Source organism: Palaemon carinicauda, chromosome 42, assembly GCF_036898095.1.
Source record: "Palaemon carinicauda isolate YSFRI2023 chromosome 42, ASM3689809v2, whole genome shotgun sequence".
NCBI classification, from domain to species: Eukaryota; Metazoa; Arthropoda; class Malacostraca; order Decapoda; family Palaemonidae; genus Palaemon; species Palaemon carinicauda.
This window is the reverse complement of record NC_090766.1, coordinates 36,837,888-36,853,703: the sequence shown is the minus strand read 5'-3', so window position 1 is coordinate 36,853,703 and position 15,816 is coordinate 36,837,888.

Here is a 15,816-nt window from a genome sequence, read left to right as displayed (position 1 = left end):
CAGGGGAGAAGTAACGTCGAAGGACTTATGGGTTCATCAGGCCTTGATCGACGAACAGACGTTTCCCTCCGTGGTTTCGGGTGTAACCAACTCACGTAGCCGACGTGATCACCCCACCCACACAAAGACGAGAGAGCCCATTTATTCCTCGTCTGCGGAAGAGGTTTCTCGCAGAAACCATGGACCAAATCTTGCAGCTTTTAAGTGCAAGTCGGTCCCTTCCGCGCAAGTCCAACTCCTAGGTGTAGCCATTAGCACTGGGTCAGTTCGGACTTGCTGCAGTACGACAACTGCACACCTCCCAGAGAGGCAAGGTGGTACCGCAACAGGCAGTAACTCCGTCTGTTGCCGCACCAGCTGTTTTAGACCCTCAGTCTCAACGGACAGTAGCTCCGTTTGTTGTTGTCTTTCATAGACTCTAGTGGTCTATGCTGCAGACAATGCAGTCTCAGCTTGCGGTGTTGATGCAGGAGTTTCAGGCAGAGAAGGTTAGCACACCTCCTCCTGCGAGCGCTCCTCCACCTCTGCGCAGTCCACCCTGCCAGACGTTTGATGTTGAGGCTCCTCCTGCCTCCATGCGTGAGCTGCCGCATTGGGAGTTGCCAGGTACCAGCGCTATGCAGCAACCTCCACTTTCCTTGAGGCAGGAGCCTCTTGAGTTGCGGCAACCTCCTCCATCCTTGAGGCAGCAGCCTCATGCGTTGCGGCAACCTCCACCATCCTTGAGGCAGCAGCCTCATGCTATGCGGCAACCGCCTCAACTCTTGAGGCAAGAGCCTCTCTCTGCGCAGCTACCTCCTCAACCCTTGAGGCAGACGCAACTCTTGAGGCAGGAACCTCATGCTATGCGGCAACCTCCTCTAACCATGAGGCAGGAGCCTCATGCTATGAGGAGCCTCATGCTATGCGGCATCCTCCTCAAACCATGAGGCAGGAGCCTCATGCTATGCGGCATCCTCCTCAACCCATGAGGCAGGAGCCTCATGCTATGAGGAGCCTCATGCTATGCGGCATCCTCCTCAACCCATGAGGCAGGGACCTCATGCTATGAGGAGCCTCATGCTATGCGGCATCCTCCTCAACCCATGAGGCAGGAGCCTCATGCTATGCGGCAACCTCCTCTACCCATGAGGCAGGAGCCTCATGCTATGCGGCATCCTCCTCAACCCATGAGGCAGGAGCCTCATGCTATGCGGCATCCTCCTCAACCCATGAGGCAGGAGCCTCATGCTATGAGGAGCCTCATGCTATGCGGCATCCTCCTCAAACCATGAGGCAGGAGCCTCATGCTATGCGGCAACCGCCTCAACCCATGAGGCAGGAGCCTCATACTATGCGGCTACCTCCTCAACGCATGCGGCATGAGCCTCATCCCTTGCAGCATGAGCCTCATCCCATGCAGCATGAGCCTCATACCATGCAGCATGAGCCTCATCCCATGCAGCATGAGCCTCATCCCATGCAGCATAAGCCGCACGCCATGCAACATGCTCTGCTTACCTTACAGCATGCTCTACATACAGCATGCTCTGCATACAGCATGCTCTGCATACCTTACCGCATGCTCCTCAGTCACACATCTTTGGTTGTTGCCAACTCACTAGACTGTCAAGCAGTTTCATAACGTTGCCTTCTAGTCTGCTGCTTTTGCACCAGTGAAACCCTCACTGAGAGAACTTAGCTTTTCTCGGATATGGTTCCTGTAGATGAGAAAGTGCTATTCTCCCTCCTTCTGATATTCCCTTGAGGACTCTGTCATTTGGAGAGGAGCCTTTAGCTGCTTAGCCTCCTATGGACTTTTATTTAAGCATAACATGCTTCCAGGGAGGGTAATGGTTCCACTTCAGTCGCTAACCCCGTCTGTTACCACACCTGCTCCCATAGACCTTGAGCTTTGTTGCAAGACATGCAGTCCAAGCTTAGTCCTTGTTAGAGGATTTTTTGTTTACGGAGTCAGTGTGTCACTGGGAAGACATTCAACAACCAGCAGAAGTGACTTGTTGTGACGCAGTGCGGCAACCTCAGCAACCCGATAAGGAGTTGTCTGTACGACCCAGACAGTCTAGACAGCTTCGGGTTGTCGCTGTACTTCCTCGCTTCCCCATGGTTGACAGTTCACAGACTGTGCAGCAGTACCATGATCTTGTGTCCGGCTCCGTCAGACGACTGGCTTTTAAGAGCTCCCACAAGTCGTCGCTGTCTGGAGATTCTCAGATGGACTATGGATCTGACCAAGGAACTGGGCCTCCTGGTCAATTTTGAGGAGTCCCAGCTCGTCCCATCCCAGACCATTGTCTACCTGGGTATGGATCTTCAGAGTCGAGCTTTTCGGGCTTTTCCGTCGGCCCCAAGGATCTACTAAGCCCTAGAATGCATCCAGAGCATGCTGAGAAGGAACCGATGCTCAGTCAGGTAGTGGATGAGTCTAACAGGGACACTTTCATCGCTGGCCCTGTTCATCGAGTTAGGGAGACGCCACCTCCGCCCCCTTCAGTATCATCTAGCGGCTCACTGGATAAAGGACATGACGCTAGAGACGGTCTCAGTTCCTGTTTCCGAAGAGAGGAGGTCTACTCTCACGTGGTGAAAGAACAGCTTTCTTCTCAAGGAAGTCTACCTTTGGCTGTTCAGAAACCCGACCGCCGTCTCTTCTCTGACGCATCAGACACGGGCTGGGGTGCGACTTTGGACGGACAGGAATGCTCGGGAACATGGAATCAGGAGCAAAGGACACTTCACATCTATTGCAAGGAGCTGTTGGCGGTTCATCTGGCCTTGATAAACTTCAAGTCCCTCCAGCTTAACAAGGTGGTGGAGGTGGACTCTGACAACACCACAGCCTTGGCTTACATCTCCAAGCAGGGAGGGACTCATTCGTGGAAGTTGTTCTAGATCGCAAGGGACCTCCTCATCTGGTCAAAAGATCTAAAGCTCACGCTGGTAACGAGGTTCATTCAGGGCGATATGAATGTCATGGCAGATCGCCTTAGCCGGAAGGGTCAGGTCATCCCCACAGAGTGGACCCTTCACAAGAATGTTTGCAGCAGACTTTGGGCCCTGTGGGGTCAGCCAACCATAGATCTGTTCGCTACCTCGATAACCTAGAGGCTCCCGTTGTATTGTTCTCCGATTCCAGACCCAGCAGCAGTTCACGTGGATGCTTTTCTGCTGGATTGGTCCCATCTCGACCTGTATGCATTCCCGCCGTTCAAGATTGTCAACAGGGTACTTCAGAAGTTCGCCTCTCGCAAAGGGACACGGCTGACGTTGGTTGGCTCCGCTCTGGCCCGCGAGAGAATGGTTCATAGAGGTACTGCAATGGCTGGTCGACATTCCCAGGACTCTTCCTCTAGGAGTGGACCTTCTACGTCTACCTCACGTAAAGAAGGTACACCCAAACCTCCACGCTCTTCGTCTGACTGCCTTCAGACTTTCGAAAGACTCTCAAGAGCTAGGGGCTTTTCGAAGGAGGCAGCCAGAGCGATTGCCAGAGCAAGGAGGACATCCACTCTCAGAGTCTATCAGTCTAAAGGGGAAGTCTTCCGAAGCTGGTACAAGGCCAATGCAGTTTCCTCAACCAGTACCACTGTAACCCAGATTGCTGACTTCCTGTTACATCTAAGGAACGTAAGATCCCTTTCAGCTCCTACGATTAAGGGTTACAGAAGTATGTTGGCAGCGGTTTTCCGCCACAGAGGCTTGGATCTTTCCACCAACAAAGATCTACAGGACCTCCTTAGGTCTTTTGAGACCTCAAAGGAACGTCGGTTGTCCACTCCAGGCTGGAATCTAGACGTGGTCCTAAGGTTCCTTATGTCATCAAGATTTGAACCTCTCCAATCAGCCTCTTTTAAGGACCTCACATTAAAAACTCTTTTCCTCGTGTGCTTGACAACAGCTAAAAGAGTAAGTGAGATCCACGCCTTCAGCAGGAACATAGTTTTCACATCTGAAACGGCTACATGTTCCTTGCAGCTCGGTTTTTTGCTAAAACGAGCTTCCTTCACGTCCTTGGCCTAAGTCGTTCGAGATCCCAAGACTGTCCAACTTGGTGGGGGACGAACTGGAGAGAGTACTTTGCCCAGTTAGAGCTCTTAGGTACTATCTAAAAAGGTCATAACCTTTACGAGGACAATCAGAAGCCTTATGGTGTGCTATCAAGAAGCCTTCTCTTCCAAGGTCTAAGAACTCAGTTTCTTACCTATTCAGGCTCCTGATTAGGGAAGCACATTCTCATCTGAAGGAAGAAGACCTTGCTTTGCTGAAGGTAAGGACACATGAAGTGAGAGCTGTGGCTACTTCAGTGGCCTTCAAACAGAACCGTTCTCTGCAGAGTGTTATGGATGCAACCTATTGGAGAAGCAAGTCAGTGTTCGCATCATTCTATCTCAAAGATGTCCAGTCTCTTTACGAGAACTGCTACACCCTGGGACCATTCGTAGCAACGAATGCAGTAGTAGGCGGGGGCTCAGCCACTACATTCCCATAATCCCATAACCTTTTTAACCTTTCTCTTGAATACTTTTTATGGGTTGTACGGTCGGCTAAGAAGCCTTCCACATCCTTGTTGATTTGGCGGGTGGTCAATTCTTTCTTGAGAAGCGCCGAGGTTAAAGGTTGTGATGAGGTCCTTTAGTATGGGTTGCAGCCCTTTATACTTCAGCACCTAAGAGTCGTTCAGCATCCTAAGAGGACCGCTACGCTCAGTAAGGAAGACGTACTTAATAAAGGCAGAGTAATGGTTCAAGTCGTCTTCCTTACCAGGTACTTATTTATTTTATGTTATTTTTGAATAACTAATAAGATAAAATACGGGATACTTAGCTTCTTTGTTAACATGTATGCTGGTCTCCACCCACCACCCTGGGTGTGAATCAGCTACATGATTATCGGGTAAGATTAATATTGAAAAATGTTATTTTCATTAGTAAAATAAATTTTTGAATATACTTACCCGATAATCATGATTTAATTGACCCACCCTTCCTCCCCATAGAGAACCAGTGGACCGAGGAAAAAATTGAGGTGGTGTTGACAAGAAGTACTGGAGTACCTGACCACAGATGGCGCTGTTGTGTTCACCCCCACCTGTATAGCGATCGCTGGCGTATCCCGACCGTAGATTTCTGTCGGCAACAGAGTTGACAGCTACATGATTATCGGGTAAGTATATTCAAAAATTTATTTTACTAATGAAAATAACATATTACCTCTGAATTTGTCATTTGTTCCGTAACTGGAATACAAACCATGCTATTTAATAGGGCTATTACTTTCAGTGTACCTGAAATGACGAGCCATTAATTTTTAATGAGGGTTTACTACCCACACCGCTAGTTAGTGGGGGTAGGGAAGGGTAGCTTGCTATCCACACCTGTACTTGAACTCACTTTGCTCTCGGCTCGGATGGTGGTCAGACGTGTCCGCTCTCATCCTCGCCGTCATTTGGCAGCCATTTAATTTCTTTTGTCTTTTCGTTTTCTAGTTCTGTATATTTGAAGTTGGCCTCTGCGATCATGCGCACCTGGCCTGGGTTTCCCAACCGCCCCTGTGAAACATTCATGTCGGCGGTCGAGACTGATCCTCACGTCCTTCTTGTAGGGGCCAACGGTGTGATAGCAACAACAAGTGTAATGAGTGTAGGGAGTAGTCTTCCTCCCAGTGGGAGAGGTTTTCGCGACGACATAAGAAGTCCAAATGGGATATTTCTCCTTCGAAGGTTGCTTCGAAAGGAGAAAAACCCAAGGCCTCATCTTCCGTTGCCCAAACCTCCTCCGAAGCTCCCACTCGGTCGGTCTCTCTCAAGAGACCGCCAAGTGGTAGCGTAAACTGGTGTATTGTTAACCAACCTCGGGTCTCGAGAGATGACGTTGCTTCCCCTAGCGAAGCAGCTCCACCTCTCCCCCCGGGGGAGGATATGTCACTAACCTCCCTTTTTCAGCTTTGGTCCTCCTTGGGGCTTATGGGTTCGCCCTCCAAGGATGTTTTGCTTAACTACATTCGATTGGGTGCTGCTGTCAAGCAATCGTCGTCACCGTCAGAGGTTGATCCTCTGTCTCTTGTCGAGGTTGTGGTGTCAGAGGTATCCAATACAGTATCACCCATCACCTCTGCCACTCCAAACTCTATGGTAGCTGACGGCTTAGTTTCTCCCGTTCCTGTTCAACCTACGAGGGAGAAACTAAGTTCATCGTCAATCTCTCCTGCTAGTGTTTCTTTCCCTTGGGGGAGTTCACTTATAGAGACTCCTCTTTGGAGAACTGCAGAAGGTCAGCTTGCTGATCCAACGGCCCCCAGAGGGTGCATTCGTTGGAAGGCTCGCCTTCCTCTTCGCCATAGAGGTCTTCCTTCACCTGCGGTAAGAAGGCAGCTCTTTGGTTCAACATCTTCGATGCAGTCCACCGCAGAGGAGCCTCGAGACCAATCATCCATCACGGCTCCTGCATTGGTCCTGGACCTTTCTGCAGATCGTTCGCGATCTCCTTCGGTGGAAGGTCGTCCTTTTAAAGGACACGTCGACCTTCCATCCGACAGACCTGCCGTCGCCGTTTCTACATGGGCCTAACAAGGCTCCACCAAAGCACGGTATTGCGCGCCAACAACATACGCGCTACACACCAACGAGACCTGACGAACGCTCCTTAGTAGCTCGTCAGGCCCCACCACCAAACCCTAACACAGGGCATCAAGGGCTTATGAGCCAACATGCACAACATACGCTCCAACAGGAGCATAGTTCCTTCATGCGTTATGCGCGCCCACATGCGCGCCCTCATGCGCACATGCGTCCACGTTCTCCTGCGCGCCCTGTGCAAACTGTGCTTACGCGCCAACATTCTCCGATGCGCTCGCGCCCAGCTGCGCTTGCAAACCACTTGCGTGCCATCAACCTCCTGCGCAATGGCGCTCTCCCGCGCGCCAACAGTCTCCTGCCCGCGCGCATACACGCCCAACATCCAACTCTCCTGCGCGCCATGCTGCGCATCATCATACGTGCCAGGTAAAACCTGCGCGCCAACGATCTACTGAAAGCAGTGCTTCTGGGAAGTCAGCATGCTAGCTTCTCCCACTCGCCAACCAGTACCAATGTGCCAGTGCTCACCTGCGCACCAGCCTTCTCCTGCGCGCATCCACAAGGATATGCGCGTGCGCCCTGCGCACACTCGCCCATCCTCTCCAAAGGATGCGCGCCAACATTCTCCCGCGCTCCCACGCGCCCCACATGATTCAACTGCGTGCCCGCGCGCTAGGGATCTTTTTCCTGCGCGCGTGCGCCCTACGGATGGCATAGATGCGCACGAACTCTGTCACGCGTGCCCGCGAATACTCTTCCGTGCTCGAACCCCAATATTCTCCCTCGCGCGAGCGTCAATATCCTCCCACGCGCGCGACTACTGAACAACGCACGGCAAGGTCGCCATCGCCTCATTCCCCTCCCCGCAAGCGGATACCGCCGCGCATTGTGGGAGAAAGGAAACATCCAGAGGGGTCCTTGATCCCAAAGCCACCACAGGGGAACCCACCAATGATGGTGACTCCTCCCAGGGATCCTTCAATCCCTGTCCCTTCAAAGGGTATGTCTAACAGCGCGTCTGTCAGCCAACAGCCCTGGTTCAGTGCGCTGATCAGAGCAGTAACGCAGGATTTCAAGCCTGTCTTCTCTGAATTGGGACACAGAACCATGGCTTCTTCTACCTCTTTGAAGAGAAAAAGAGGAGTTCCAGACGCAGTCACTTCCCCAAGGGCGAAACTGACTCCATGCAGACCTTCGAGGCAGGTTCCTTCCTTTCCTCAGACTGCCTCTCCTTCCCTTTCGGACGAAGATTTCCCGTCCCCAAGGGAATCACACGAAGAGAGACTTTCCCCTATCGCACCAATGGGGGAAACCTCTCTTCACGACGGGGGGTCTACTCAGTTGGGGATTGAAAGGAACATACCACCCTCGTTAATGTTGGAGTCCTATATCCTTCCCAGGAAGGAATCTAAGGACTCCAAAACATTGAAGAAGTCCTCTACTAGGACTAGGATGGAGCCAGCTAGCCACTCAGGGAATGTATGCGACTCTCCCCAAGAAGAGCCTTTGGGGATAGAAGGAGACTTCGCTGCAAGTACTACAGCAGGAGGAGACCAGCAAGAGTCAGAACATGCGTTTTGGCAAGTTCTGACTCTAATGTGGGCTCTCAACGAGTTTTCCGACCCAGAGATCCCTCCTCAAGAGGGCAAGGACACGGTCTTGGACCATGTCTTTGGTTCTCAGAAACCCCCCAAGACCAGTGCAGCACTGTCCTGGTCTCAAGGGGTTAAGAGTACTAGGGACAAGATCTCACAACGGCTCTCCAAGATGTCCTCCTCCAACCGTTCTGGTGCCACCAACAAGCTCCTCCCACCTCCTCGCGTACAGCTGAGGAGGTACTTCGAGATCCTGGAGGAGCCTTGTTTAGCTCTTCCTCTTCACCACTCGCTGGAAGAGCTAACCAGGGGAGCCCCTCTTGAGAAGCTCTCCAACCAGCAGGTGTCATTCTCTGCAGCCAAGATCCTCAACCAGGAGAAAGTTGCGAAGTGTGCTATGCAAGTCCCTTCGTGGCTCAATATCTGGTTGGGGACCTTAGGTATCCTGATACGTTCTGAGGACTTCTCCAAAGAACGTACTAGGAAAGCTATGGAAACCTTCCTTCTCTCAGGTACTCGCACGATCGAGTTTCTGGCCCACCAAGTCTCGAACTTGTGGGCAAATACCATCCTGAAACGTCGGGATGCAGTAGCTGAGAGATTCCATCAGAAGTTCCCTAGCGCCGAGATCAATATGCTCAGACATTCCTCCCTAGAGGGATCCATCTTGTTTGAGCCTAAGGATGTGGAACATGCCGCTGAGAGGTGGAGGAAGTCTCATCAAGACTCCCTCCTTCATAGGGCTTTAACATCCAAGCCCTATCAGCCTCCAGCACCACAGCAGTCCCGTCCAGTCAAGACCACTACGACGACAACAGCAGCGAAGACCTTGGTGTCTAAGCCCTTTCCAGTCAAAGAAAGGAAAGGCAAAAAGTCCTCCAGGGGAGGTAGGAATCCTAGAGGGAGCAGCCGAGGTCTCAAACGCTAGGATAAGCAGTCCCCCTGCATGTCCACCAGTGGGCGGATGCCTACAGAGTTGCTTAAACAGGTGGAAGCAATTCGGGGCCGATTCCTGGACAATCTCCGTGATCAGTCTAGGATATCGCGTCCCGTTCGTAACATCTCTACCTCCCCTGACGACGAATCCAGTGTCATTGAACTCCCTTGCCATGGGATCGGCAAGGGGGCAAGCCTTTCGGGCAGAAGTCCAGACTCTGTTGAAGAAGGGTGCTCTCCAAGAGGTCCTCGATGGATCCCCAGGCTTCTTCAGTCAACTCTTTTTTGTAAAGAAGGCGTCTGGAGGCTGGAGACCAGTCATCGACCTCTCAGCTCTGAACAAGTTTGTCAAACAAACTCCGTTCAGCATGGAGACGGCAGACACGTCAGACTAGCAGTAAGACCGCAAGACTTCATGTGCACACTGGACCTAAAGGATGTGTACTTCCAGATAACAAGTCCATCCGTCTTAAAGGAAGTACTTAAGATTCAGCCTAGACAACAGAAAGTACCAGTTCAAGGTGCTGTGCTTTGGTCTCTCCACAGCACCACAAGTCTTCACCAGAGAGTTCACCCTAGTATCATCTTGGGCACACAGGATTGGCATCCGTCTCCTCCGTTATCTGGACGACTGGTTAATCCTAGCAGACTCGGTGTCAATCCTTCTTCAACACCGAGACAAACTTCTGAGACTTTGCCAAGATCTGAGGATCATGGTAAATCTCAAGAAGTCTTCACTGCTCCCCACTCAAAGACTGGTATACCTAGGCATGATTATAGACACCACTCTCCACAAAGCCTTCCCATCAGACGACAGGATAGTAAGGCTGAGGAAGGTCGCAAGACCTTTTCTCAGACGAGAAGAACTTCCAGCCCAATCGTGGTTACGTCTCCTCGGTCACCTTTCATCGCTGGCCCGTCTAGTTCTCAATGGTCGCCTCAGGATGAGATCCCTCTAGTGGCGACTCAAGTCCCAGTGGAATCAAGCGTATGACTCCCCGGACATCCAGATCCCCATGGGACCTGCGGAACTGACGGATCTCCATTGGTGGGTGGCAGACGAGAACCTACGAAAAGGAGTGGATCTTCTTGTCCTCCCCCTGGTTTGATGCTATTTTCGGACGCTTAAAAAAAAAGGGTGGGGGTCCCCACATGCTGCACCACACGACCTCAGGCCTCTGGTCAGAGTCAGAAAAGTACCTCCATTTAAATCTCCTAGAGATGAAGGCCGTCTTTCTGGCCCTTCAACAGTTCCAACAGTACCTGGCAAGTCACTCTGTGGTGGTGATAAGCGACAACACCACAGTAGTGGCCTACATCAACAAACAAGGAGGTACTTTTTCGCAGCTATCCCATCTAGTAGTAGAGATACTGAGAGGGCTGAAATCCACTCAATATCACTATCAGCACGCTTCATTGTGGGCAAAAGGAATGTGCTCGCCGACAACCTGAGCAGAGCATCTCAGATAGAGAGTACCGAGTGGTCTTTGGATCATCTAGTAGCCAACAAAGTCCTGACTTTGTGGGTTTCTCCGACTGTGGACCTCTTCGCAACGGCCCTGATCTTCAGGCTCCCGCTGTTCTGTTCCCCAGTCCCAGACCCCAAGGCCCTCTGGCAAGGTGCTTTCCAACAACGGTGGGACAACATCGACGTTTACGCCTTTCCTTTCCCCCGTTCTGTCTGATGAGGAGGGTACTCAACAAGACCAGAACATCGGTCAATCTTTCAATGACCCTCATAGCTCCGCTATGGCATCACGCAGAATGGTTCCTGGACCTTCTGCAACTCCTAACGAAGCCACCAAGAGAACTCCCTCCACGGCACAATCTACTCAAACAACCACATGCCAAGATCTTCCACAAAGCCGTAGGTTCACTACGGCTTCACGCTTGAAGACTATCCAGCATCTCCTCTCTGAGAGAGGATTTTCGCAACAAGTTGCGACCAGGATGTCTGGACACCTGCAAAAGTCTTCAGTCTACCAGGCAAAGTGGAAAGTCTTCTGTGGTTGGTGTCGTGGAAGGGGTATCTCTCCACTCGATGCCACTATTCCAGCAATAGTGGAGTTCTTGTATTTGCGTGAAGAAATGCGCCTTTCAGTCTCGGCAGTGAAAGGCTATCGCTCAGCCTTAAGTCTCGCCTTCAGGCTGAAAGGAATGGACATTTCCTCATCACTAGAACTTTTTTTACTCATACGTAGTTATGAACTTAACTGCCCTCAGTCGGAAGTGAGACCTCCCCCATGGAACGTGGTTCAAGTTCTCAGGTCTCTTAAGAGACCTCCCTATGAACCATTATGCCAGGCATCAGATCGCCACCTAACCTGGAAGACGGTGTTCCTGCTAGCTTTGGCCTCGGCCAAGCGAGTCAGCGAACTTCATGGTCTGTCGTATGACACTGCCTATTCAAGGGGATGGGGGGAGGTAACGTTCAGCTTCGTCCCTGAGTTTATTGCTAAGACTCAGAATCCAGGAGTAGCGGATCCTCGATTCGACTCCTTCCGGATTTTTAGTCTCCGTACTGTAACAGATGACCCAGACCATCTCTTACTATGCCCAGTAAGGAGCTTGAGGCTGTACCTCAAAAGAACAGCCACAGCCCGTCCTCGTGTGCCAGCACTATTCGTCAGCACAGGAAGGACTAAGAGGAGGGTCACCAAGAACACCATCTCTGCATGGATTCGCAGGGTCATTGGCCTGGCACTGAATCCAGACCCTCCTCCGTCATGTCGCCCCAGAGCACATGATGTCAGGGGCATAGCTACGTCCTTGGCCTTCAAAAGAAATTTTTCAGTGATGCAGGTTCTTCAAGCTGGGGTGTGGAAATGTCAAACAACGTTCACATCCCACTACCTGCAAGACATGACCCACAGGAGACTCGATACGTTCTCTATCGGTCCTGTGGTGGCTGCACAACACCTGGTTTAAAACCCCAAGCTCCTTATTGGACAAGTAGCAGAAGGTTGAGGGCATTGTTACCTGATTTTAGTCTGCATGAATGAAAAGGTTTGACTGTCCCTTATTCTTTTCATCATCCCCTGTCTTGGGGAAAGCACCATCCTGGTTTCTCTGCATAGCTGACCTCAAACCACTGCAGGTAAACCATGCTCCCTTGTGTTCCTAGTATTGCGTCCCCATACCCTGACGAGGTGGTATTGGGAAAGTCTTAGTCTACAAGTTTCCATCTAAAGAACTTCAGAACAACTTTCTAGGATGAGTTACACTTCTTCATACCTTCACACACAGCTTGCGTAGGCCGCAGACCTTGCGTAGCAAGGTTTTAGCGAGGTGCAGGGACTCCTTTTGTGGGTGCTTACACACTCAAATAAGGAGTCCCTGGGAAAAGCCAAAAGCCAGACTAGCTGGGACATCCACCCTTCCTAATGGGTGAGTCACCCCTATTAAATAGTGTGGTTTGTATTCCAGTTACGGAACAAATGACAAATTCGTAGATAATTTGTATTTTTAAACATCTGACTTACCTGGTAGTTATATATATAGCTTAGTCCCTGACGTCACGACAGAATTTCCAAACCTGCGGCAATCGCCGTTTGGGTAACCAGGTGTACCACCTGTGTGCCCTCTACCCAGGTACTTGGAACCATTCCAACCATTCCTCAAATCTTCCCTGCCGCCTCACAGGTGACATCGTTGGAATTTCGCTCGTTGTAACCTGTGTTATTTGCAGTTATTTTGGTGAAGTACACTTTGGCTTTGGCTTTCGCTCGTTTTGGATTTATTTTTTGGTATATTCTTGGCCGTGATTAAATATTGTTGTTTTGACCCTTGCTTGTTTTGATCTCTTTCAATTTTTTCATAATGTCTGACTCTTCTTCGAGTATTAGAAGGTGTGTGAGAGGTTGTAAGACCCGGCTTGCTAAAGCCTCTGTAGATCCCCACTCCATTTTTGTGAAATGTAGAGGTAAATGTTGCGAGTTGGATGAACGTTGTGATGAATGTGTAATTTTGACTGAGAGTGAGTGGTTAGAGTATGACCACTACACTTGTAAGCTTGAAAGGGATAGGATCAGGAGAGGTAAAAATTTGTCTCGTTCCCCTCCCAGTGTTAACAAACCTATTGATCCTTCCCCTGTAGTGGTAGTTCCAGATCCCACTACTGTTAAATCTAATGAGCCAACTCTTAAGGACATGATGGTGGCCATTCAAGCCCTGGGCGAGAGAGTGGAGTTACTCGCAGCGGATAGGACTAAATTATGGTCCGATGTGAAAGAGTTAAAGAGTGCAAGTGTCAGTGCTAAAATCAGTGCAGTGAAGGGTGCGGCTGCTCGGATCTGTCGTTCTCCTAGCCCTAGACCTCTTCCAAGCTCCCCAACCCCTGGGAGAAGGAATGTCGACAGGCGAAGGGAGACGAGAGGCGTTAGCTCCCGAGCAGTCGTCCCCTCGAGCGTACCTGTTGGCGCTTCCCAGGACGCTCGCCCTCGCCATGGGAAAGGTGAGGTGAAAGTGTTTTCTTCTTCGTCGGATGACGCAGCGCCCAGACCGGGCTGGCGTCTTTCATCGAGTCCTCTCAAAAGGAAATTTTCCGCTGTTGAGCAGCGTCGTGTTATGACGCCTCAGGCGTCAGGTTGCAGCCATTGGAGCAGTCCGGAGGAAAGTTCTCCTGCCAAGCGGCCATCTACTTCAGTAGGTGAGAACAAAATTTCTCTCTGGCTGGAATTTTAGGCATACTGTAATTAATTTTGTTTTCTTTCTTTTCCAGCACATATATGAGTTGTTTGAAGGGCTTTCGGTGATTGTTCAGCATCTTTTTGAAATTAAGAAGTTTGTCTTCCCCTGTTTTCCTGTAGAGGCTTCAACCACATCTAAGGGCTTATGAAAGTGTCTCCATAACCTTTAAGTTTCGTCCGTGCCTGGTATTCGGGGGACATCGTGGCTTTTGTGATTGTTGTCCTTGGGGAAGCAGTCTTTAGTGCCCTAGAAATTAGCCCAGTGCTTCGTAGTGACTACCATTCCCCAAGTGTTCATGCTAGTCTCTTTTGAGCACTTTCAATTGGTACTTGTCTACCAATGGGTCTCATCAATTTTCCCCTTCCTACCCTCCTATAAGGGAATTAGTTTAGCCTCTTGCCTTGATCTGTAGATTAGATATATTGGAGGAAGTTCTTTAGGACTCCCAGACAAAGGGTGGGATACCTGGAAATACCTTAGCATGACAGCAAACAATCATAGCTATAGTGTTAATGCAATACGAGGGTTGTGGTGGCTGATGTGGTAACGTCCCTGACTGGTGAACGCCAGTGTCTTTTGTCGCTGCAACCTCACCATGCTTGGTAGCTAAGGATTGGTTTATAGGGAGCCTGTAGGTCTATCTTCTGAGTTATCAGTAGCCATTGCCTGGCCCTCCTTGGTCCTAGCTTGGCTGGAGAGGAGCTTGGGCGCTGATCATATGGTCAGTCTCTCTGGCATTGTTCTGCTCCATAGGGTAATGTCACTGTCCCTTGCCTCTGCCATTCATGAGCGGCCTTTAAACCTTTAAAACTGTTTCTACACTGCCTTTAAAATTGACAAAGACAACAACTTCTGAGACTTCCGTCGTCGACGAAAAGGCTAGTTCCACTCGGCTGCCTCCCCAGCAATCACGTCTATAGTTTTTGAAGTTTTACTGCTTAACAGCTCGTGCTCCACTTACCTTCGGGTTACACGACAACAGGAAAACGGGGCAATGTACCCTAGTAGTTTCATAAAAAGTTCTCATGAGTACTCCTCTCCGAGAATCTGTTGTCCACAGACATAGAGGAGTGATTTATCTTAACATAAATGTACTTTATGGCTAAATATTTTTATTTATATAGTTTTCCACATTTACGAAAGCCAACAGTGTTGAAATTACTGGCTGTATATCGAGGGGACACATTTCGTTGATGTTATCTAGTGTTACATAGCATTCCTTTTGTTTTGTGCAAATTTTTGGGAAATTAATTCAGATTCATGTCCGTAAACAGTATAATATCAGTTGAATTTTAATATTACTGCATGATGAATAACCAAGATAAGCCTAAAGCAAATGTTTTCCCCTTACTACTACTGCTAGAGAGTTATTGGGTCCTTTGACTGGTCAGACAATACTACATTGGATCCTTCTCTCTGGTTACGGTTCATTTTCTCTGTGCCTACACATCCACTGAATAGTCTGGCATATTCTTTACATATTCTCCTCTGTCCTCATACACCTGACAACACAGATTACCAAACAATTCCTCGCTTAAGGGGTTAACTACTGCACTGTAATTGTTTAATGACTACTTTTCTCTTGGTAAGGATAGAAAAGATACTGTAGCTATGGTAAGCAGCTCTTCTAAGAGAAGGACACTCCAAAATCAAACCATTGTTCTCTATTCTTGGGTAGTGCCATAGCCTCTGTACCAGGGTCTTTCAGTGTCTTGGGTTAGAGTTTTCATGCTTGAGGCACACTATTCTACCTAATTTCTCTTCCTTTTGTTTTGTTAAAGTTTTTATAGTTTATATAGGAAATCTTTGTTTTAATGATGTTACTGTTCTTAAAATATATTTTCTTTGTTTCCTTTCCTCTATGGGTTATTTTTCCTGTTGGAGCCCTTGGGCTTATAGCATCCAGCTTTTCCAACTAGGGTTGTAGCTTAGCAGGTAATAATAGTAATAATAATAATGATAATAATAGTCTTGGGTAGTGCCATAACCTCTGTACCATAGCATTCCAATGTCTTGGGTTAA